We start from the raw sequence: 23,811 nt of genomic DNA on the forward strand, positions 1-23,811 counted from the left end.
TTTAAATAGGTTCAACTCTAATAAAAAAAAAAAAAAGAGAACCATCATTACTTCCCAGAGTTTGTTCCCAGAAAACTGTTTAAAAATTTTAAATGTAAATAAAAATAGTATATAAAAAATTTAATATAATGAAAATTATTTATTTAACATCTTGTTAAATATTTCTTTCTCTTATTTGGTCATAAATACTTCCTTGCTCATTGTCCTAATTTACTTATAGTTTCACCTTTTATGTCTAAATCATATACCCATTTTGAACTTATCGTGGTATAGGGGATGTGAGGTATGGGTCTATACCTAGTTTCTACAACACTTTCTAATAGTTTTTTTTTTGGTCAAATAAAGAGTTTTTAACCACAAAGTTGGGATCTTTGGGTTTATCAGCCATTAAATTGCTAAGGTCATTTAACTGTGTAAATTGTTTATCAAATCTATTCTATTTATCCACTATTCTATTTCTTATACAGTACCAGACTTTTTTGATGATTAGTGATTTATACTATAGTTTGAGGTCTGGTAATGCGAGGCCACCTTCCTTCATGTTGTTTATCATTAATCTCCTTGATATTCTTGACCTTTTATTCTTCCAGATTAATTTTGTTGTTATTTTTTTTAGCTTGATAAAATAGTTTTTGATAGTTTGGTATGGCACTAAATAAGTAAATTAATTTAAGTAGAATTATAATTTTTATTACATTAGCTCAGGCAACCCATGAAAAATTAATATTTTCCAGTTGTTTATATATGACTTTATGTGAAAAGTGCTTTGTAATTGTATTCATATAATTTTCATGTTTGTCTTGGCAAGTATATTCCCAGGCATTTTATGTAGTTGTAAATAGGAGTTCTTTAATTTCTTTAATTTAATGTGGACCTAGAGGTCCTCTTACCATAGAGATGTCTAGGGATTAACCAGCCCACAATGACAGGAAGTAGGAACTGGGGAGCCCCCTGCTAAACCAGCATCAGTTGTGGACTGTCAGTTGCTGAGAGTTAGGGGAATCAGTTGCTGACAGTTGTTGGGTCAATTGCTGACAGGGCTGGCAGTTGCAGGTAAGTTGGCTGCTGGGCATGAGTTGGTTGTTGGGGGTTGGTTGCTGGTAGTGTGTGTTGGCTTTTAGTTGCTAGAATATAAATATGGGCCTGAGGGTACTGAGAGGGCTTTTGGCTTTAGTCTTTAAAGGATTTTTTGCCTTTGAGATCTCTAGAGAGCAGGAGGTCTGTCTCATAGGCAAGTATCTGCTGTCAGTTGGCTCTTGACAGTTTGGGATGCTAGAGAAAATGGATTGAAGGAGTTTATGAGTGGTAGCTGTCTATTATTTTAGGGAGTCAGGTAGTTAGTAAATCATTTATAGATAGTGTAGGTTAGTTAGGCCTGGTGTTTGCTAGGCAAGAATAAGCTGTTCTCAGAAGACAGTTAGAGGTAGTTATTAGGACTTTTAGGTAGTATTAGGAATTTTAGGTATATTTTTCAGGTATAGGATTAATAATCCCTTTCCTCTTTTCTGTCTTTCCCTCCTTTACTATATTCTTTTACTATCCCTATTTTAATTAAACTCAATTTTTAATTTTTAAAAGCTGCTAGAAATTTTCTTTTCTCTGTCTTAAAGGGATAATATTAATTCACAACTCTACTATATTCTCATTAAAACTTAAATTATTAAACACTGCTCTCTTATTTTGTCAAAGCCTCTATTTTAACTCTAACATAGTTTAGAGTTATTTTATTTGGATTTCTTATTCTACCTCTTTACTCAGATTTTGTTGGTAATATATTGAAATGATCATGATTTATGTTGGTTTGTTTTGTATTCTGCAACTTTTCTGAAATTATTAATTATTTCAGCTCATTTTTAGTTAATTTTCTAAGGATACCATTATATCTTCTGCATAGTAATGATTCAGTTTCCCCATTGCTTGCTTTAATTCCCTCAATTTCTTTTTCTTCTCTTATTATTAAAGCTAGTATTTGTAGAAAATATTGACCAGTAGTGGTGATAATGGACCTGCATGCTTCATTCATGATCTAATTGAAAAGGCTTCTAAGATCCCCATTGCAGATGATACTTGCTGATGGTTTTAGATAGATAATACTTCTCATTTTAAGGAAAGACGCTTTTATTTCTATACCAGTGAGGGGCAAACTTTTGAGCTTGGAGTGTCAAAATTCTCCAAAAACCTGAGCATAACTTGGGTGGTGTGTCACTTTGAGGAAAAAAACAAAACATAATTTCATGATATTTATAGTTTAAATAACAAAAACATATAATTGTAATATGTAACTGTATTTAATAAACCCAAATAAGTAAATTAATATAGGTAGAATTGTCATCTATAGTGCACAGAGTGTCTACACTACCCTACAGCAAATGTTTCATCCTTGACATGCAGCACCATACTTCTCTGTATGCAGCCACATGAGGCCCTATATTTTGTCAGAGACTTTTTCTCTATTTATTTATATAATCACATAATTTGTTATTTTGTTATTCATATGATCAATGATGCTTATGGTTTTCTTAATATCAAACCAGCCCTTCATTCCTTATATAAACCTCACCTGATATTGCTATAGTCCCCTTGCTAATATTTAAAAATTTGCATAGATTTTCATTAAGAAAATTGATCTTATTTTTTCCTCTTTTTTTGTGCTTCCTAGATTAGGTATCCATACAATATTTGTTTTATAAAAAAGAATTCAAGAAGACTCCTTCTTTTCCTATTTTCCCAAATAATTTATATAGTGTTGGAGTAACAATTATTTCACTGGTTTATAGAATTGATTTGTGAATTCATGTGTCTGGAGATTTTTTCTTAGAGAATTCATTAATGGTTTGTTCAATTACTTTTTCAAGATGTAATTTCCTTTCATAGCTCTTTTAATTAGATCTATTTTTGTTTTAACTTTGTCTGAGATCATGATTATTATACCTGCTTTTTATATTCTATCTGAAGGACTATAAATTCTGCTCTAACCCCTTACCCTTATAAATTATATGTAAAAAGATTTTAACAATCATTTAAAAATATTTTGCATTCCAAATTTTCTCCCTCCCTGCTGGCGCTTTTTAATTCTTTATAAGACAAACAATTTGATATCAGTAATACATGTCAAGTCATGTAAGCTATGTTTTCTTATTAGTTGTTGCAAAAGTACATATAAATAAAATTAACCACATAAACTGGTTTAAAAATTATGATTCATTCTGCATTTAGAATTCATTAGTTCTCTTTCTGGAAGTAGATAATATCTAACATCATAGTTCTTTGTAACTGTTTTGTTTGATATTCTTGGTCAGAAGAGCTAAGTCCTCATAATTCTTAAAATATTGCAGTCATTTGTATACATTATTCTCCAGAGTCTTTTCACCTCACTTTGTATAAGTCTATTTATCATTCCAATTTTTTTTCATTTTATTTTCCTGAAACCATTCTGCTCATCATTGCTTCTAGCCCAGTAGTATTTCATCATGATCATCTATCATGATTCATTCAGGTATTCCTCTCATTCTCTAATTTTATGCTACCACAAAAGAGCTGCTATATATATATATGCATATATATATATATTTGTATAAATAGTTCCTTTTCCCTTTTCATTTCTCTTTGAGATACAGAACTAATTGTGTTATTGCAGAGGTCCATTTGCATACATAATTTTATAACTTCTTGGGTGAAGTTTATAATTGTTCTCCATAATGGTTGGACTGATTCACAACTCCACCACCAGTGAATCAGTATTTTTCCACATCTCCTTCAGCATTTATCATATGTATGCCAATCTGACAGGTATGAGGTGCTATCTCAGTTATTTTAGTTAGCATTCCTATATTAATTGTTATTAATTAATTGTAATTAATAAGTGATTAAGAGCACTTTCTCATGTAACTACTTTTAGCTTTGATTTTTAGTTCTAAAAACTGCCTTCTCATATCCATGGACTATTTACCATTTAGAGAATTAGTCGTATTTTTATACAGTTGGCTCAATTCTCTATATCTTTTAGGAATGTAGCCGTTATTAAAGAAATTTGGTGTAAAAAAAGAAGTGTCCTGTTTTCCTCCTAATTTTGGCTACTTTAGTTTTATTTGGGCAAAAGCTTTTTAATTTCTTTTAATCAAGTTATTTTTTAAATTTTACTCTGTGATCCTCTCTATTTGTTGTTTGGTCATATGTAATTTTTTTTACTTGTATTTCATGTACATAAATATTTGTTCAGTGGTAAAATTGGATCTGATATTTTGTTCCATGCCAGAAGTCAAATGAGTACACTCTGGCTGATATCGGTAGAGCTGTAGGTGGGTGAGAGGTATAGGGAAGAAGGAGAATACAGCAGCAACTTACTCTAGACTTGGAAATATGGAAGTCATACTTCTGGGAGGATATTCTTCCACATCCTGTGCTCAGTGGCCACGTCTTTGGCCAGCCTCATACACCAAGCACTCAAGAACTCCTGCTTAGAAGCCTGCCCCTACCTTGTAGTCATCTGAGGGTTTTATCTTTTGACTTTCACTTTCAGCAGAATAGAAGTGCATTAGTGTGTAAATGGAAATATCTATCCCCAAAGAGCTTTACTTTGGTCCCTGTGCCTAGATAAGTGAATAATGAAAAGACACTTATTTAATAGGTACTATGTGCCAGGCTCCATTCTATGTGCTGGGGATACAGAGACAAATTTGAGATCCACCTTGACCTCAGGCAGTGTATATTTGTAAGGAAGAAGAAAAAACATATATGTTAGTAGTGACCAGGTAAAGGACTTTTAATTCCAATTGATAGCAGAGTTTGTGAATGGAATCAGCTTTTATACTCCTTCATGAAGCAATGCCAGTATTTATTCAGTGCTGTTCCCAGAAAAAGAGAGGTTATAAATTGGGGCGGGGAGGAGTCAATAGTTGTGGAAATATTGGATCCAGTGAATGTTAATTATAACACAAGATCTATTTAAAAATCATTGTATTAGGTATTAGTGGGACATTAAAACAAAGTTTAATTCTATTATGCCATAAACATTAGGACTATCTCTGAAGCCTTTGCCAGAGTATGAAGTGGTAAGATCAGAATTCTTACTATTAATCTTTCCCCCTTAACTGTGCCTGACAATTCAAGAAAAAGGAGGAAAATGTTTGCTAATCTCCTAACCCTCAGTCTCCACCAAGAGGCAATTTCTGGTTGACATGCAAAAAGGCTGTATCAAATTCTGTCTACAATCACTCCTTTTGAATTGAATGAATCCCTGGAGAGAGCTGTATAAGTATCTGACAGGAGGATTTGGCCTTGAATGTGTGTGAGAATACTTGAGAACATGATTTAGTTCAATTCCTCTTTGTTTTCCAAGGACTCTTGCATGCCAGAAAATGGGAGAGGGGAAGATAAATGGTTGATTTGCTTTCAGTATTAGATTCAATTTATTTCTCAATAGAATTGTATCAAAATCTTTGGAACGCAGTGTGAAAAGCCAGCTTTGATAAGACATGATGTTCATTATACTGAGTCAGGGAGAGATAGTAGAAGATTGTTATAGGAGTATGGGAGCATATAATGCTTGATTTATTTGATAAGTTATACCTTTTTCATGTGTGTGAGCAGGGGAATTTAGTCTTTTGAAGTGGGGAATTCTTGGCTTAGGCACCTTTAAATTTCTTTGAAATTAGTATATTTAATTATAAATTCCCTGTGAACAGTAGGAAAGGTTAAATTTCAGTGTATTACAAGTTAGGATGATTGGTTAAGTATAAAAAAATATAGATTTCGTCAATATTGTTTTTCCTTCTAAATCACTAGGAATGAGACTTAATGCCTTTTAAACAACTCCTTTTGACCAGTTACATAATTTACTTTCAGTTTATTCTTTGGTAGAAGGCTATATTTATATAATGAAAAAGATCTCTGATTTCCTCATTATGGGGAAAGTCTTTATACCAAAACAGATAATATCCCTTTTGTGACTTACTAGATAAATTCAAGGAATGGCTGTAGGCAAAGAAAGGGTAAGTGACTTGACAGTAGACTTTCGGGCAAATATGAATGCAGTGTAGAAGGAACTTCACAACTCTTCCTAGTACCAATCACAACAAAGCGTCTCAAAAGAACAAAACTCAAAATCAGACGAGGTAAGGGGCTCTGCCAAGGGGTGTATCCTTGAAGGTAGGTGGGATTTGGGCATTTCTACTCTGTAAGCAGGTAAAATTACATCTACCAAAGTGTGAACTGATCACCCCTCCTCCACAACACTTACCACGCCAGAGTCAGAGCAAAGGCTTGGGCAATCTTGGGTGCTGGCTGAGATTACCACAGTCTTACCCCTGAAGACACTGCAATGCCCTGACTGGGAGATTTGGGACCCAAGACTGAGGAGTATGGAGGGCAGGAACAGAGATAGCACAGAAACTGGCTGCTCACAGCAGACCAGGGAGACTCAGAAAAATAGCCTTAGGGCTAAAACTGCTCTGTTTTTCACTACTTAGAGAGCTGCCTGCCCTCCTCATTCAGATTCCTGGATGAGAAGAAAAGATAAAACTAACACCAAAATGACCACTAATAGACAAGAACTATAATCTACAAGTACCAAAAAAAAGTAAGATACAACAGAGAAAACCTCTGATGTTGGATAACTTCTATGGGGAAAAGGAGCAGAGTACAGAAAAGACAGAAAAGAGTGACAAACAAGCAAATGCATCCAAACATTCCAAAAAAATGGAAATGGGTCACAAATTCTTGAGGAACTCAAATTGGAGTTCAAGAATTAAGTAATAAAGGTAGAAGAAACTTGGGAAGAAAAGTGGGAAATAGAAATGCAAGTAAGGGAAATAGAAATGCAAGTAATTAAAAAAGAAAATAACAGTTTAAAAGACAAAATGTCCCTCTTGGAAAAGGAAGCACAGAAATCTCATGAAGTAATAAGCAAACTGGAGAATTGAATTGACCTACTGGAAGCTTTGCAGGTGAGGCCAAACTATAAAGGAAAATCAGAAGATCATAGCTGAAAACCAGTCTTTAAAGCCTAGAATTGGGCAAGCAGAAATTAATGATCTCACAAGACCATAAAAATTAATAAATCAAAACCAAAGAATGAGAAAATAGAAGGAAACATGAACTATCTCATTGAAAAAAATAACTGACCTGGAAAACAGCTGCAGGAGAGACAATCTGTGAATCATTGGTCTACCTGAAAACCTAAAAAAAAACAGAAACCTTGACATCATATTACAAGAAATTATCCAAGAAAATTGTCCTGATATTCTTGAACAAGAGGGCATAATAGAAATTGAAAGAGTCCATAGATCACCCTCTACATTAAATCCTCAAAAGACAGCACCCCCAGGAATGTAATTGTCAAATTCAAGAGCTTGCAAGCCAAGGAGAAAATATTGCAAGAAGCCAGAAAGAGACAATTCAGATATCAAGGAGCCCCAGGCAGGATTACAGAGCATCTGGCAGCTTCCACAATAAAGGACCTTGAGGCCAAAATCATTTGATATTCAGAAAGGAAAGAGAATTGGTTCTACAACCAAGGATCACCTACCCATCAAAACTGACTTTATACTTATAGGGGAAAGCATGGGTATTCAACAAAATAGAAGATTTCTAAGTATTTATAAAGAAAAAACCAGATGGAAATTTGATGGCCAAATAAAAAATTCAACAGAAACATGGAAAAGAAAACAAGAAAGAGGAAAAAAATAAGGGTTTTAGTAAGGTCAAATTGTTTATATCCCTATATAAAAAAGATATTTGTAACTCTCAAAAATATTCACTATCATAGCAGATAGAAGAATTATTCAAAGGTAGAGGTTGAGGTACTAAGGGGGTTAAGATGATATGTAAAAAAAGAGGGGAATAGAAGATGGCACCAAGAGAAACTTGAAGGAAGAAGAAAAATAGGATGAATTATATCACATAAAGAGGCACATGGGAGGGGGAGGGGAAGAATACTATTATAAGAAGGAGAGGAAGAGAGTGCTAATAGGTACACTTTAACTTTACTCTCAGTGGAATCAATTTTGAGAATGAAGAACATCTAGATACATTGGGGTTTTGAATTCTATTTTACCTTCTAGGAAAGTTGAGAGGGAAAAACAAAGGTGGTGAGTAGGGTGGAGAGTACAAAAAGGGAGGGGAAGAGAGGGGAGAAGAAATGTAATAGAACCTAAAAAATTAGAGAGGAATAAGAAGGGAGGGGGTGGAAAGGGAAGTTAAATAAGGGTGGGTATTAGAAGGACTGATTAAAAACAAAATACTGGTGTAGAAGGAAATAGTGAAAGAAGAAAGGGCAGGACTAGGAGAGGAAATCCAAATGATTGTGAATACACCAGTGGAAATCATAATTCTAAATATAAATGGGATGAACTCACCCATAAAATAACAGAGTGTATTAGAAACCAAAATGCAAGAAACACACATGAGGCAGGTACACATACAGGGTAAAGATAAGAGGCCAGAGTAAAATATTTTGGGTATCAACTGAGAAAAAGAAGGCAGGAGCTGCAATCATGATAGCTAACAAAGCCAAAGTAAAAATAGATCTGATTAAAAGAGATAGGGAAGGTAATTACATCCTGATAAAAGTCAGTATAGACAATGAGGAAATATCAGTACTCAACATTTATGCACCAAATGATATAGCATCCAGATTTTTAAAAGAGAAACTATTGGAGCTTAAGGAGAAAATAGATAGCAAAACTATACTAGTGGGAAACCTGAACTTTCCTCTGTCAGTTATAGATAAATCAAACCAAAAAATAAATGAGAAAGAGGTAAAAGATGTGAATGATATCTTAGAAAAATTTGAGTTAATAGATATACAGAAGAAAATAAATAAGGACAAAAAGGAATATACCTTCTTTTCAGTAGCACATGATACATTCAGAAAGATTGACCATGTACTACGGCACAAAAACATGGCAAACAAATGCAAAAAAACAGAAATAATAAATGTAACTTTTTCAGATCATAATGCAATACAAATTATAATTAATAAGGGTACATGGAGAGGCAAATCAAAAATTAATTGGAAGTTAAATAATATGATTCTCCAAAATTGGTTGCTTAAAAAACAAATCATAGAAACAATTAATAATTTCTTTGAAGAGAATGACAATGAAGAGATATCTTCTCAAAACCTATGGAATGCAGCCAAAGCAGCACTCAAGGACAAAGTTATATCCCTGAGTGCATATATCAACAAATCAGAGAGGGAAGAGGTCAATGAATTTGGCATGCAAATTAAAAAAATGAGAAAGATATCAAATTAAAAATCCCCAGATAAAAAATAAACTGGAAATCCTAAAAATCAAAGGAGAAATTAATAAAATTGAAAATAAAGGAAGAATTAATTAATAAATAAGACCAGGAGCTGGTACTTTGAAAAAATAAATAAAATAGAGAAAATACTGGTTATCTAATAAAAAAGGAAAGAAGAAAACCCAATTAAAAGTATCAAAATGAAAAGAGTGATCTCACCTCTAATGTAGAGGAAATTAAGCTAATTATTAAGAACTATTTTGCCTAATTATATGACAATAAATACTGCAATCTAGGTGAAATGGATGAATATTTACAGAAACATAAATTGCCTAGATTAACAGAAGAAGAAATAGAAAACTTAAATAATCCCATATCAGAAAGAGAAGTTGAACAAGCTACCAAAGAACTCCCTAAGAAAAAAATCCCCAGGGCCACATGGATTCACAAGTGAATTCTATCAAACATTTAAAGAACAACTGTTCCCAATACTATACAAAATATTTGACAAAATAAGCAAAGAAGGAGTTCTACCATTTTCCTTTTCTGATACAAATATGGTACTTATTCCAAAGCGAGGCAGACCAAAAACGGACAAAGAAAACAACAGACAAATCTCCTTAATGACTATAGATGCAAAAATCTTAAATAGTAACAATATGAACACAACTTCAAAACCCATTCCACACTATTAAAACTAGATCTAAGTAACTGGAAAAACATTAATTGCTCATGGGTAGATTGAGCTAACATAATAAAATGACAAGCCTACCCAAATTAATTTACTTATTCAGTGCCATAGCTTTCAAATTACCAAGAAAAGTTTTTACTGAAATAGAAAAAAATATAACAAAGTTCATTTGGAAGAATAAATGATGAAGAATACGAAGGGAAAAATGAAAAAAAAAACACGTGAAGGTTGAGGGGGGAGCTATCAGTACTGGATCTTAAATTGTACTATAAAACAGTGGTCATCAAAACAGTATGGTACTGGCTAAGAGTCAGAAGGGTGGATCGATGGAATAGACTTGGAGTATTTGACCTCAGCAAGACAGCATATGATAAACCCAAAGATCCCAGCTTTTGGGACAAAAACACAATATTTGTCAAAAACTGCTGTGAAAATTGGAAAACAGTATGGGAGAGATTAGATTTGGCTCAACATCTCACACCCTACACCAACGTAAATTCAGAATGGGTGAGTGACTTAAATAAAAAGAAGGAAACTATAAGTAAATTAGTTAAACACAGAGTATTATACCTGTCTATGGGAAAGGAAAGATTTTAAGACCAAACAAGAGACAGAGAATATCACAAAATGTAAAATGAATAATTTTGACTATATTAAATTAAAAAGTGTTTCTACAAACAAAACCAAAGCAACCAAAATTAGAAGGGAACCAACATATTGGGAAGAAATCTTTATAACAAAAACTTCTGACAAAGATCTAATTACTCAAATTAATGAGGAGCTAAATCAATTGTACAAAAATATAAAACCATTCCCCAATTGATAAATGGGCAAGGGCCATGAAAAGGCAATTTTCAGATAAAGAAACTAATACTATCAGTAAGTACATAAAACGTGTTATAAATCTCTTATAATTATAGAAATGAATATCAAAACAACTCTAAAGTACCACCTCACACCTTTCAGATTGGCTAATATGACAGCAAAGGAAAGTAACAAATGTTGGAATGGATGTGGCAAAAATTAGGACATTAATGCATTGCTAGTGGAGTTGAGAATTGACCCAACCATTTTGGAAGTCAATTTGGAAGTATACCTAAAGGGCTTTGAAAGACTTTATGCCCTTTGATCTAGTCATATCACTCCTGGGTTCATATTTCAAAGAGATAATAAGAAAAAAGACTTGTTAAAATATTTATTGTTTCACTCTTTGTGTTGGAAAAAATTTGGAGAATGAGGGGATGCCCTTCAATTGGGGAATAGCTGAACAAATTGAGATATCTGTTGGTGATGGAATACTATTTTGCTAAAAGTAATAAAGAACTGGAGGGATTCCATTTGAACTGGAACAACCTCCAGAACTGATGCAGAGTGAAAGGAGCAGAACCAGGAGAACATTGTATACAGAGATGGATACACTGTGGCATAATCTAATGTAATAGACTTTTCTACTAGCAGCAATGCAATTATCCAGGACAATTCAGAGCAACTTATGAGAAAGATGCTCATCTCATCCAGAGAAAGAACACTTGGAGTAGAAACACAGAAGAAAAAAACATTCCCTTGATCACATGGTTCGATGGGGATATGATTGTGGATGTAGAGTCTAAATGATCACTCTAGTGCAAGTATTAATAATATGGAAATAGGTCTTAATCATTGATAAGTGTAAAACCCCATTTTAATTGCTTGTTAGCTGTGGGAGGAGAGATGGAAGAGATAGAATATGAATCATGTAAACACGGAAAAATGTTCTAAATTAATTATTTAAATAAATAAATTTTAAAAATAGTTAGAAGTAGCATTTGAACTTAGTTTTGGATAAGTCTAAAGTCATTGGTATTGTTATGTAGAGATGGATGCATGGAATCCCTGCAAAGATACAGGGACAGCCTCACCCAGAATTCCAGGGGACCCCCCTGGAGAACTTTGGATGAGGGGGAAGTTGAGAGGAGTTGGCTGTTGCTTTCTGGGGGTTGAAGTCAGCAGACAGTCTGCTTATTACTCCAGACTTGGGGGGTTCACCTGAGTGGCCATTGTGGCATAAGCCAGTGTGGTTTCTACACAAGGGTTAGCCTGTTTAATAGGGTTGATCTTTATCAACTTCAATACAACAAATATTTAGTGATTAGAGAGTAAAAATATTCATTAATGGCAAGAGAGCCAGTTTTAGTTAAGTGCCCTTCATCTCCTCCTGTGGGGGGGGGGAAGGGCAACTTCAACCTAATAGATCAGGGTCACCTTTCTTTATTCAAATACCTTCATTAACTACTTTAGTTTTCCTTTTACTTCTTAATATAACCTTTACCTTCAATATCTGTGCCTGGAAATTATTTGGGGGAATACTCACAACCTAAGTCTGGTCATCTAGTTTGAATCCTATCAGCTGCCAGTTTAAGAAGATCAGTTTTATCTCTGTCCTCAACAGTTATATAGCTAGCTTCTACATATTCCTCTATCAGACCTGTGAGGAATATAAATTAAAGAAAGGGAACATTATTGGGGTTCAGCCATAACAGAAACTTACCAGAAGAATCTTATCCTGTCTCAATTTCCAACTGAAGGAACAACTGCTAGAGGGGGAGGGGTTTGAGGAGTGTCTAACCCCCTCCTTTCTCACTGAAGCCTATCAATCAGTGTTTGTGACTTGAAGGTCTATTGACCCTGACACGTTTATCTGCTTCTCCAAATTATCTGTTATAATCATCATAACAGTATTCATTACCCAGGACACATATATATTTCAAAATTTATAACTTTCCCAATAATTCATAATTCATTTTGTATCCTCACTTTTATGTTTTTTCAGCAATGCATTGATGTTGTCAACTGTTTACCTGATCTCTTCTTTGAAGACCATTCTTTCCACATCTAATAAGTTCCTTCTGCATGCTTTGGAGCTTTTGCCTTAAAATAGGCCATTTTAAGAAAGTCATTTTAAAGGTTGTTATATTACATAAACCCTGACTTTATTACTTAAAAGTTATACAAGTCACCAGTTCAGGAAACATTTATTAAATTGCTCCCATGTACAAGACACTCAGGTAGCAGAGATTCAAAGATAATATTGGGGAGACATGGATGTGATAATTAAACCAATAATTAAATATGATATAATTTAAGGAGACAGAGTATAAAATCAGACTTATCAGGTTTGCTTCCAGTAGGAGGTTTCACCTGAATTTACACCTAAAAGGACACAATCTCTTGAGCTACTGAGCTAATGCTGGAGCATGCTTCAGGTACTTAGACAACTTCAAAAGTTTTCTGGAGGAGATGAAGATACAAATTCAGGAAATATCAAACAGTATCTAATATTGCCAGTAAGGCCAGAATATAGAGTAGGAAGAGAAATGATTTGGCAAACAAGCTTTGAAAAGTATGTGCAGAAGATGAGGGGTCCTAGGTTCAAATCTGGCCTCAGATACTTCTTAGCTGTATGAATCTGGGAAAGTCACTTAACCCTGATTGCTTAGCCCTTAATATTCTTCTTCTTTGGAACAAATACACCAAATTTATTCTACGATGGAAAGGTTTAGAAGAAAAGTGTGTGTGTGTGTGTGTGTGTGTGTGTGTGTGTGTGTGTGTGTGTGTGTATCCTCATTTAATCAGTGTAGCTACTCATGGGGTTTGAAGGAGTATCACAGACCCATTAATGCAATGTATTTATGTTTATTTTGTACAACATATCTAAGAGGTGGTCTCCAGTGTTGATTTGAAGTCCTCAAGTGGAGAGGAAATCTCTTACTTTGCATGACACGCTATTCTAAATTTGTGTTCTCATTTTTAGGAAGTTTTTCTTTATATCAAGCCTAAATCTACCATCATTACTCCCCTGTTCAGAAGGTTTCAGTGACTTCCTCTAGGCTCTGGAATAAATTTCAAGCTCCTTGGCTAGCTAGGTGCCACAGTATATAGAGCCCCAAGCCTAGAGAAAGGGAGACCCGAGTTAAAATCTTCCCTCAGACATTTCCTAGCTGTGTGACACTGAGCAAATCATTGAACCTTATTAGTCTCCATTTCCTCATCTGTAAAATGATCTGGAGAAGGAAAAGACAAACCACTCCAGTATCTTCACCAAGAAAACACCAAATGGAGTCCCAAAATGTCAGACACAACTGAACAACAATATTTTGGAATCTACTACAGTATGTAATTCCCTCTCATCTTCTCCTTTGGGCATACTGACTTTTTTTAAAAGTAAGTTCACATGTTAATACACATGATAACATAATAAAATAATTCAGTTGATAATTTTCATAATATGTGTTTATCTGCTTAATTAATCTTCTCCCATGTAAGCTCTTGGAGGACAGGGATTGTTTTGTTTTTGTGTCTTTAACTACTTAACTACTATATAGCTGCTATATTCTATACAGGATATAATAAATCAATGTTTGTTTGATTAATTTGAAATGATCCATTATTCCTTCTAATTTTGCCCCTGGGCCAAGCAGCACAAGTTTAAAACTTCCATATGGTAGCCTTTCAACTACTTGAAGACAGTTGTTATTTCCCTCTAATTCATTTCTTCTACAGGACAAACATTCATGATCCTTCTCTCTTGCCTTCTATGATCCTAGGAATCAACACCTGTCTATGTCCTTTCTTTAACACACTTCTCCCTTGCTAATCTCTTTTCTTAAAAATGGCATCCCAGACTGAACCCAGTACTATAGAAGTAGTCTAGTTAGGGTAGAGTATGGGGGACTAAGAAATATTAATGTCATTATATTCGACCCTTTTAGCTCTGTAGTGATATTTTAACTGCTATTGATCTTAGCCCTTCTTTCATATATTTAATACATTTTCTGTGAGAGTTATGACTGAAATATTAGTCTCTGGCTAATCTGGTGATAAGGTTTTCCATCCTTACCTAGATTAATACTTGAATTATGGACATATTATCTAGTAGAGGCTCATATATGAAAAATTTCCAAATTGTTAGGAAATGGCAGAGCCTTTCTGTTGGCAAAGTCTTTTAGTACCCAGATAGAGTCACCTCCATGTGAAGTGTCGCAGAAGGACTTTAGTGGACAGATATATCTCTGTGGATTAAATTTTTTCTTCATGGAAATGGTCTGTTATAAGACCATTCTGGACAACTATGTCATGAAAGTAATCAAATATATTTTCAGATAAAGTTTAATGTTGATGATTTCTCCTCCATTTATAAAGGCAGGCTAAAGTATGCTCCTCAAGACATGAGTACCAATCAGAATGGAAACTATCTTCATCAGATCCAGTTGTTTTCTTGTTTTACTGGTAAGAAAAATAAGACAGAGGAATGAATTAGCTTATCCAAGGTCACAGAGCTAGTGATGACCTGGGAGTTCCACATAGTAGGAAATCTTTATCAAAACACTCATTGTGCCTTACTTCACAATGTTAGATTGTCAAACAGGGAGAAAAAGATACATTTTACATGATTAAATCAGTTAGAAACTACTATTTTGCAAATGTGAAATATTATCAAGGGAACAGTTTTAATTTTTTGTTTTTCCACCAGAAAATTTCCATATGGAATTCATTTTGTAAAGTTATCAATGAAATAATAAAATCAATTTATGGTGGATATATGTTTCATTCTTTAAGTAATATAAATATAGCCACTTAAAGAATGAAACTATATCTATCTATCTATCTATCTATCTATCTATCTATCTATCTATCTATCTATATATATATATATATATATATATAGAGAGAGAGAGAGAGAGAGAATCATAATGCAGTCTATAATTTGCATTTTTAAATTTCAACTTTTTGGAAATATGGACTTCTTTGCAGATGATGTCTGAAAGTCATAAAATGAACATTTTCAAAAACATTTTATTTAGGTAATAGTTTTATTTTTTATTAGGGAATTAGGAGTAATTGTTAACATGCCTGCTAATAGACTTATTAACAAGAAAGTTGGTAAAATCTTGGAATGTTAATGCAATTTAAAAGACATTCTAAATTGGTATATGTTGCAGGCATCATTGAAGACAGGCTGTTTTACAGTAGGCTTTTTAGGGGGATGAAAAAAGGAAGAACTATAGAGAGACCTGAGATTTAGCTTTCAGTATTATCACTATATGTTCTAGAACTGCCATGAATGGACTTCATTGCTCAGTTAGAACCTATCCTTTTTATTGCTCAGTAAAATGCCTTTCATACTTTATTCTTTCTCCCCAGCTAGACCTAATCCTTCCTCAAATTTCTTGCTTTACTATCTGTAGGAGACTATATAGAGAAGTGGAGAAATTCAACCAATTTCCTTTGCACTTTGTTGTTCAGTCATTTTTTTATTGTGTCTGACTCTTTATGACCATATTTGGGGTTTTCTTGGGAAAATACTGGAGTGGTTTGCCATTTTCTTCTCCAGCTCATTTTACAGATGAGGAAACTGAAGCAAACATGATTAAGCAACTTTCCCAAGATCACATAGCTAATAAGTGTCAGAGACCAGGTTTGAATTAAGTCCCTTTTTCATTGGTGTATGTGCTGTGTTTTTGTGTATGTATATATACACAACCTGAATATATATGTATGTATATATGTATACATATGCATTCACCTGCAAACACAAATATATAGATAGATACGGATTTCCAGAGATAGAAATTTATGTATATATTATCTTAACCAGTGATTACAATAAATATTCTTCTAGGGTGAGAACTATTCTTATTTCTTCTTTGTTTTCTCAATGATGTACACAGTATAAAACATATTACAGAAATTTAGTGAGGGTAATGTAGTGTATTATAGATTATTTTCTGAATCCAAGAGTCTTTTTGGTGTGGTAAATAAAGTTCTAGACTTGGAGTCAGGAACTCCTGGGTTCAGGTAGCCCATGCCTGACCCTCACTAGATTTATCACCCCAGAAAAGTTACTTTTTTTTTAATCTAACACAAAAAAATCTGGGATTTACTTATGTAATAAAATGAGTTCCTCCGCAAAATCACAGTTCCATTGATGATTCCATTATTCAACAAAGAACGATTAGGGATTTACTATATTTGTTGTAGTGAATAGAGAGTTGACCTCAGACCAAAGAAGATATACATTTGAGTCCTGTCTCTGACACAGACTATATGTGTGACTCTGAACAAGCCATTTAATTTTTCAGTGCTGGACAAGTCTCTGTGACTATAACTTGTAGAGAATATGCCTACCTGTACCAGTAGATGAAATTCCTTACTAGAATTTCTTGACATACAGGCCCATTCCCTCTCCCTATCTTACTCTATAACAGGCATGGAACCAAGCACTAGGGATACAAATACAAAGTGAAATAATACCATTTTTGAAGTAATTTACAGTCCAATAGATGAGACTTATGTATATATAATTACATGCTAAAATTAATATAACCTGATTTTAGAAAGAAGGACACAAGTATCTGGGCAAACCAGAGATTGCTTCATGCAGAAAGTGGATATTGAACAAAACTGGGAAAGAAATCAAGGATTTTAAGGGATAGACTCAAAGAACTAGTGTATTCTAGACAGGAAAGAGTGTTGAATCAGGGGGATATGAGATATCCTATCCTATCATTCATGACTTGAATTTTAGAAGTGAAGTAATAGAATTTAAGAAATGAAAGAATAGGAAAGCATGTGGGAAAGTCCCAGAACAAGATTGAGAGATAACAAACAGTTAAGTATTGTCCCAGAGGTGGGGATGCCACTAGTTCTTGGGAGGTTCCTTGGAGGACATGCAGGAGGGCATGAACAAAAATGGTAAGATAACATTTTTGTAATTTAAAAAACAAATCTCTACACATGTTAAAACCTCCATGATCCATCCTGCTAAATTCCAAGATGATCATTTCGAGAAGATATATCAAGGGAACAGAATATAAATACTAATGATTATTATTATTTACTGGGATATCTTAGTAATGGTTGAACATTTTTTGGGGCACTGGCTGAACTAGTTAAAATGTTAGAATATACAATAATAGGCTTTTGTTTCTTATACTAGGGAAAACATTAATGAATTTCAATGCTTGATGCATTAGAGAGTGTTAAACCATGGGTCCATTGTTTCATTTCTTTTTCTTTTTTTTTCCCTTCAGTCAGAGGGATGGGCTTCAGTAACCTTGTGACTTTGTGTATTAGTGCTGAATTCTATTTATGGAGATCAAAATAATGTAGTAAGCACAACGGATTATTGGAAAATGAAACCTCCCACTTAGTTTGAAGAACTGATCTTGTTGGAGAATAAAAAGCATTTGTCTATAGAAAAAGGAAACTGATGAAATCTAGTCTACTATTTTGGTGTTAAAGCATGCACAAATGTATTTGAAATAATTAATCATTGAATAGTTTACATATAGGGAAGAATACAAACATATAAAGTAAAGAGCCATGGTTTCGAGTCAAGAATACTTGAGTTAAAAAAAAATCCTATCTTTAATGCATATTCAATATTTCACTCGGTTTAGTCACTGCACTTCTTACTGCCCCCAAATAATGATCTGTATTGTAGTACTACACTGGAAGCTTGATAGTAGAGTAGATGTGGTACTGACAGACTTGGAGTTAGGAAGATGTCACTTTAAATCCTTCCTCAGACACTAACTTCCTGAGAGTCTGGACAATTCGGGAATCCTCAGAGCCAAAGTTCTCTCATCTGTAAAATAAGGAGATATAGATTATATCTCACAGGATTGTGGCATAGATCAAATGAGATAACTAACACATGCAAGGAGTTTGGTAATAGCCTTAAATTTTAAATACTGTTTAGTATTTCTCTTATTAATGAGTGAGACTATTTTCTCACCCAGAGCTTCCCATTGATGAAATGATAGGTCTAGATATTTTACATATGTATGTACTTGTATATAGAAGCACACATATGTATATCCATGGATATGGAAATGTGTTTACATATGTAGATATAAATACAAGAAACAAATTATTTCGTTATACTTTTAAAAAAAGGAATAAGGGCCAGTCACCACAAAATATCTTGGATGGTGTCTCTTTTCTGGCACTTAGATCAAAACCCACATCAGAACAACAATACATACATTTTAATGTATTAACAACGTTTATGGAATCATGGACATTTCTACAACTTTTTAAAATTGTGCATATATGTTTCTTTAGCAACACTGTTTTTCAGGTAATAGACATGTAGACAAAGGAGAATTTTTCATATATTTATATTACACATCTATTTTTACATTTGAGAATGAAGTTCACTAATGTATATATGTATACTTGAGTGAATAACATTCAGTGGTGAGTGAAGAATCTACAAGCATTTTATAACTGTCTTCTGGAAAATTGCTTAATATAATCATATCTTTAGTTTTACACACTCAGCTTTTTATCTGCCTTCCTATGGTGGTTTTAAATGGATCATTGGATAAACTTAGCTATTGAGGTATTTGATCTTGTAAATGCAGCAGGGATTTAGGGTTTAAGGACTTGTACAGGAAAATCCCTTGATATTATAGACAAAAAAAAAAAAAAACAAGGAGTGAGGTCTTTTTCAAAGTTGAACCTAAAAAGTGAAGTTTCTAGCATATTTTCCTACTATGGCATTGAAGGATTCACTGTGATTTTCATGAAGAATCAATAATTGGTGACTCTATTCACCTGCATATTGACTTGATCACGTGACTTACAATATCATCTTTAGAAATCAAGGGAAAATGATTTTGCTGAATGTCTTTTCTATTAATACCTGCAAATATTTTTCCTTTTGACTTGAAAGAATAACTACATTGCCTTTAGAGGCTTCTCAGTTAAAAATACTTTGTTATTATCTGGACAGACAATGCATTTTAAGAAAAGAAACTTGCTCAGTTAATGACTTGGGTGACAAAGAAGAAAACTTCCATTACCTTTTACCTAACCATTATCCAGTTGCCTTTTCCCTCTCAACTTTTTTCATCATGGTCAGTCTTGACTCAGTCTCCTTTTTACTTTTCTATTATTGATGCATAAGACTCTCTACCACCTCCTTCCCTAGTCCAGAGCCACCAATATACATCTCTGACAGTTTCTTCTTCCTTTGAACTAAAGGGGTTTATGCCTCAAGTTTGAAACTTGAAAGGGAAGAAATCATAAAAGAAAATGCTGCATCTTAGTTCATTGCAAATCTCTCCAGATTTCCAGTAAGAACAAAGCAAACTTGCATGAAACCTTTTGCTTTATGCACCAAGGAATTGCTAAAGGAAGAAATAAGACTGGGGATTTAGATTCCTGGTAACTTTCAATTACCTGCTGCATTTATTTTATGGGATTTTGTGATAGTAATGGGAAAAATATATTATGGAATGAATGAGGTGGAACAGGCATGTATTTTCTGCCCCTGGGGAGTCTAAGATTGGGGGACCCCTTGAGACTGAAAATTCTAAACTACAGTAGGACTAAAGCCAGTTTTTTGTTTGCTCTATGCAGATATAATTCCAAGTACTAATGTGGTGTGTCTCTAGGTATTTCTGGAGGATCCACAGAATGCCTAAAATGAATATAACATCATCCAGGTCAGAAAAGTGCATGAAAGAGCTCTTGATCATAAGTAATCAGGTCAGACTCCTAAGTTGCTGTAGCACTTGTAGCCTAAACTACTTAGGGAGATCCAGTCTTAAAAGTGTTTGTATATGCGTGTATTTGTGTGTGTGTGTGTGTGTGTGTGTGTGTGTGTGTGTGGTGTGCACATATTTATATAGTTCTTAAAATCTTGTAATGTATTTTAAATAAATGATTTCATTGATTCTTATCAAAGCCTTTGAGACTGGTGCACAATTTCCTTAACACATATGAGAAAACAATTTTAGAGAGGTTCAATGACTTTCTTATAGTCAGGTCATTCAGTTAACTTTTGAGAGAGGTAAGATTGAAAACGAAGGTTGATCCTGTCTTCAGATGAAGTACTCTTTTTTCTTTTTTTAATATTTATTAATATTCATTTTTAGAAAAGTTAACATGGTTACATGATTCATACTTCTACTTTCCCCTTCACCCCCCTCTTACCCCCCACCCATGGCCAATGCACATTTCCACTGGTTTTAACATGTATCATTGATCAAGACCTATTTCCAAATTGTTGATCATTGCATTGGTGTGGTAATTTTGAATCAAAATCCCCAATCATGTCTGCCTCAACCCCTGTGTTCAGGCAGCTGCTTTTCTTCTGTGTTTCCACTCCTGCAGTTCTTCCTCTGAATGTGGGTAGCGTTCTTTTCCATAAATCCCTCAGAGTTGTCCTGGGTCATTACATTGCTGCTAGTACAGAAGTCCATTACATTCTATTTTACCACAGTGCATTGGTCTCTGTGTACAATGTTATTCTGGCTCTGCTCCTTTCACTCTGCATCAATTCCTGGAGGTCTTTCCAGTTCACATGGAATTCCTCCAGTTTATTATTCCTTTTAGCACAACAGTATTCCATCACCCGCATATACCACAGTTTGTTCAGCCATTCCCCAATTGAAGGACATACCCTCCTTTTACATTTTTTTGCCACCACAAAAAGCACAGCTATAAATATTTTCGTACAAATCTGTTTATCTATGATCTCTTTAGGGTACAAACCCAACAATGATATGGCTGGATCAAAGGGCAGGCATTCTTTTATAGCCCTTTGAGCATAGTCCCAAATTGCCATCCAGAATGGTTGTATCATTTCACAACTCCACCAACAATGCATTAATGACCCAGTTTTGCCACCTCCTCTCCAGCATTCATTACTCTCCCCTTCTTTCATTTTAGCCAGTCTGCTAGATGTGAGGTGATACCTCAGAGCTGTTTTGATTTGCATTCCTCTAATGGTTAGAGATTTAGAACACTTTCTCATGTGCTTATTGATACTTTTGATTTCTTTATCTGAAAATTGCCTATTCATGTCTCTTGCCCATTTATCAATTGGAGAATGGCTTGATTTTTTATACAATTGATTTAACTCCTTGTATATTTGAGTAATTAGACCCCTGTCAGAATTTTTTGTTATAAAGATTTTTTCCCAATTTGTTATTTCCCTTCTGATTTTGGCTGCATTGTTTTTGTTTGTACAAAAGCTTTTTTGTTTTCCAACGAAGACCAAGATGCCTTAGAGGGGGTAAGCTGACCTAAATCTGATATGGAGCAGGCCACAGTTTTCTTACTAATCAGTAGTTTCTGCATTTATTGCCTTGGTAAAGTTGGGCAATGAGTCTCAAAGAAGAAGTTGGATTAGGTGCTTTCTAAAGTTCCCATCTGGTTCAATGACTCTGATGTATATCAATTGCTCCTGCCATTGCTTTTTTTTTCTATTTTACCTGCCCTTATCAGTGACAGAGTAAAGAAGTGCTAAGAAAATTTTTTTGGCTTTGAGTAAAAGGAGAAGTAAACTCTTTTGGTTCATTCCTTTTGTGTTATAGTCAGGGGAAGTAGACTACTCTCAAAGTGGGTTTGAGAAATTCTAGGGTGATGTTCTAGCTAAGGGGACCAAAGTTAGAATGATCTGGAGACCTTCAGGAGATAACCTAGGAAAAAAATTAGAACCAGAGAATGAAAGCCATTAATCTGTCTGGTAGTGATGTGATTTAATGGGAGTTGGAGTCTGAGACAGGAAAACCTGCATTCAAATCACAGCTTGGATATATAATGTCAAATCACTTATCCTCAATACCTTAAGGAAACCCTCTGTAAGCTGACAAGTAGGTCTGACACCTCATTGGTAGAGACTGTTTCCTTATCTGAGATCCATTTTCAGTGAATCCACGGTTTTCTAATAGAAACAGCAACATATATAACTTTTCAAATAACAAAAATTATTTCTCTTAGGAAAGTTTGGTATACTAATTCCATTTTCATTATTAATCCTATATTTGACTTAGGCTAAGTCCTCTTCTTTATTTTTTAATATTTTATTTAATTGATTAATTAAGAAAAAATCCCGTAGTTACATGTTTCATATTCTCTCACTCCCCTCCTCTCACCCCCCTCTCATAGCCAACGAGCAATTCCACTGTGTTTTACAAGTGTCATTGATCAAGACCTATTTCCTTATTATTGATATTTGCTAAGTCCTCTTTTAGTAGTTTTTAGGATCTCAGTCATCTATGTATAAAATAGCCTTCACCTTTTTTTTTCTCCAAGATGGCTTCACAAACTGAAACTAAAGGCCTGAACAAATGAGGGAGATTAGGAATATTTGTGGTTTGAAGCCATTCAAAATGAATATCCTAGCTTCATGATGAATATATCTTCATGTTATTTTTTTTATGAGAAGAGAAACCTCCTCTCCATAGGATAAAAGATAAAGAGCTGGGCAAGGAGGAGACAGTTTTTTTAACCTCTTTAAATGAAAATATATAAAATGAAAATATTTTCCTACAATTTTCAGTGAAAAATGTCAGTGAATAGTGAACTTGATATATACTATATTCCCTATTTTTGTATTTTCCTTTGTGTAGATAAAGTATCACCTCATTTGACTAGTTTTTACTTTCAAGATATGTCCTTTGGCATTATATACTGAATACAGTCAAACACATGCAACCATAAACATGCAAACTCATTTGTGGTGGAAATTGGGGGGAAAAGACCCTTAAAATCTGTTAATATTTCTGTTCCAGATCCTGGTAGAAAAATAGTTAGGAATGGTGCTAGGAACAATGCTTTTCACTTTGGAATCTGTGATTCTAAAAAGAAAAAGGAATAAGATATTGTATTTTTCTGAAGAAAGTACTGGGAAGAAAGGGAAGAAAGGGGTGGGGAATTGATCTGTATAATGAAAATGTATAAAAAAATAGAAATGGCTTAGATAAACATGCCTCGTGGACAGTTGTATTCTATTAGCATAATTTTAAAGAAATCTAAAATAATGGAGCTTAAAAGAAAATATAGGAAGTCCCTTAGTGTTTATATTCAAGAAAAGAGGCAAA

The 23,811-nt window shown here is 34.0% G+C and overlaps 1 protein-coding gene across 4 annotated transcripts in view; it reads left to right on the forward strand.

Moving 5' to 3' along the window:
• Positions 1-23,811, forward strand: part of SPOCK3 (SPARC (osteonectin), cwcv and kazal like domains proteoglycan 3) — a 634,362-nt gene that overhangs the window by 76,596 nt on the left and 533,955 nt on the right. The window lies entirely within an intron of this gene.

This window comes from Gracilinanus agilis, chromosome 6 (assembly GCF_016433145.1).
Source record: "Gracilinanus agilis isolate LMUSP501 chromosome 6, AgileGrace, whole genome shotgun sequence".
NCBI lineage: Eukaryota > Metazoa > Chordata > Mammalia > Didelphimorphia > Didelphidae > Gracilinanus > Gracilinanus agilis.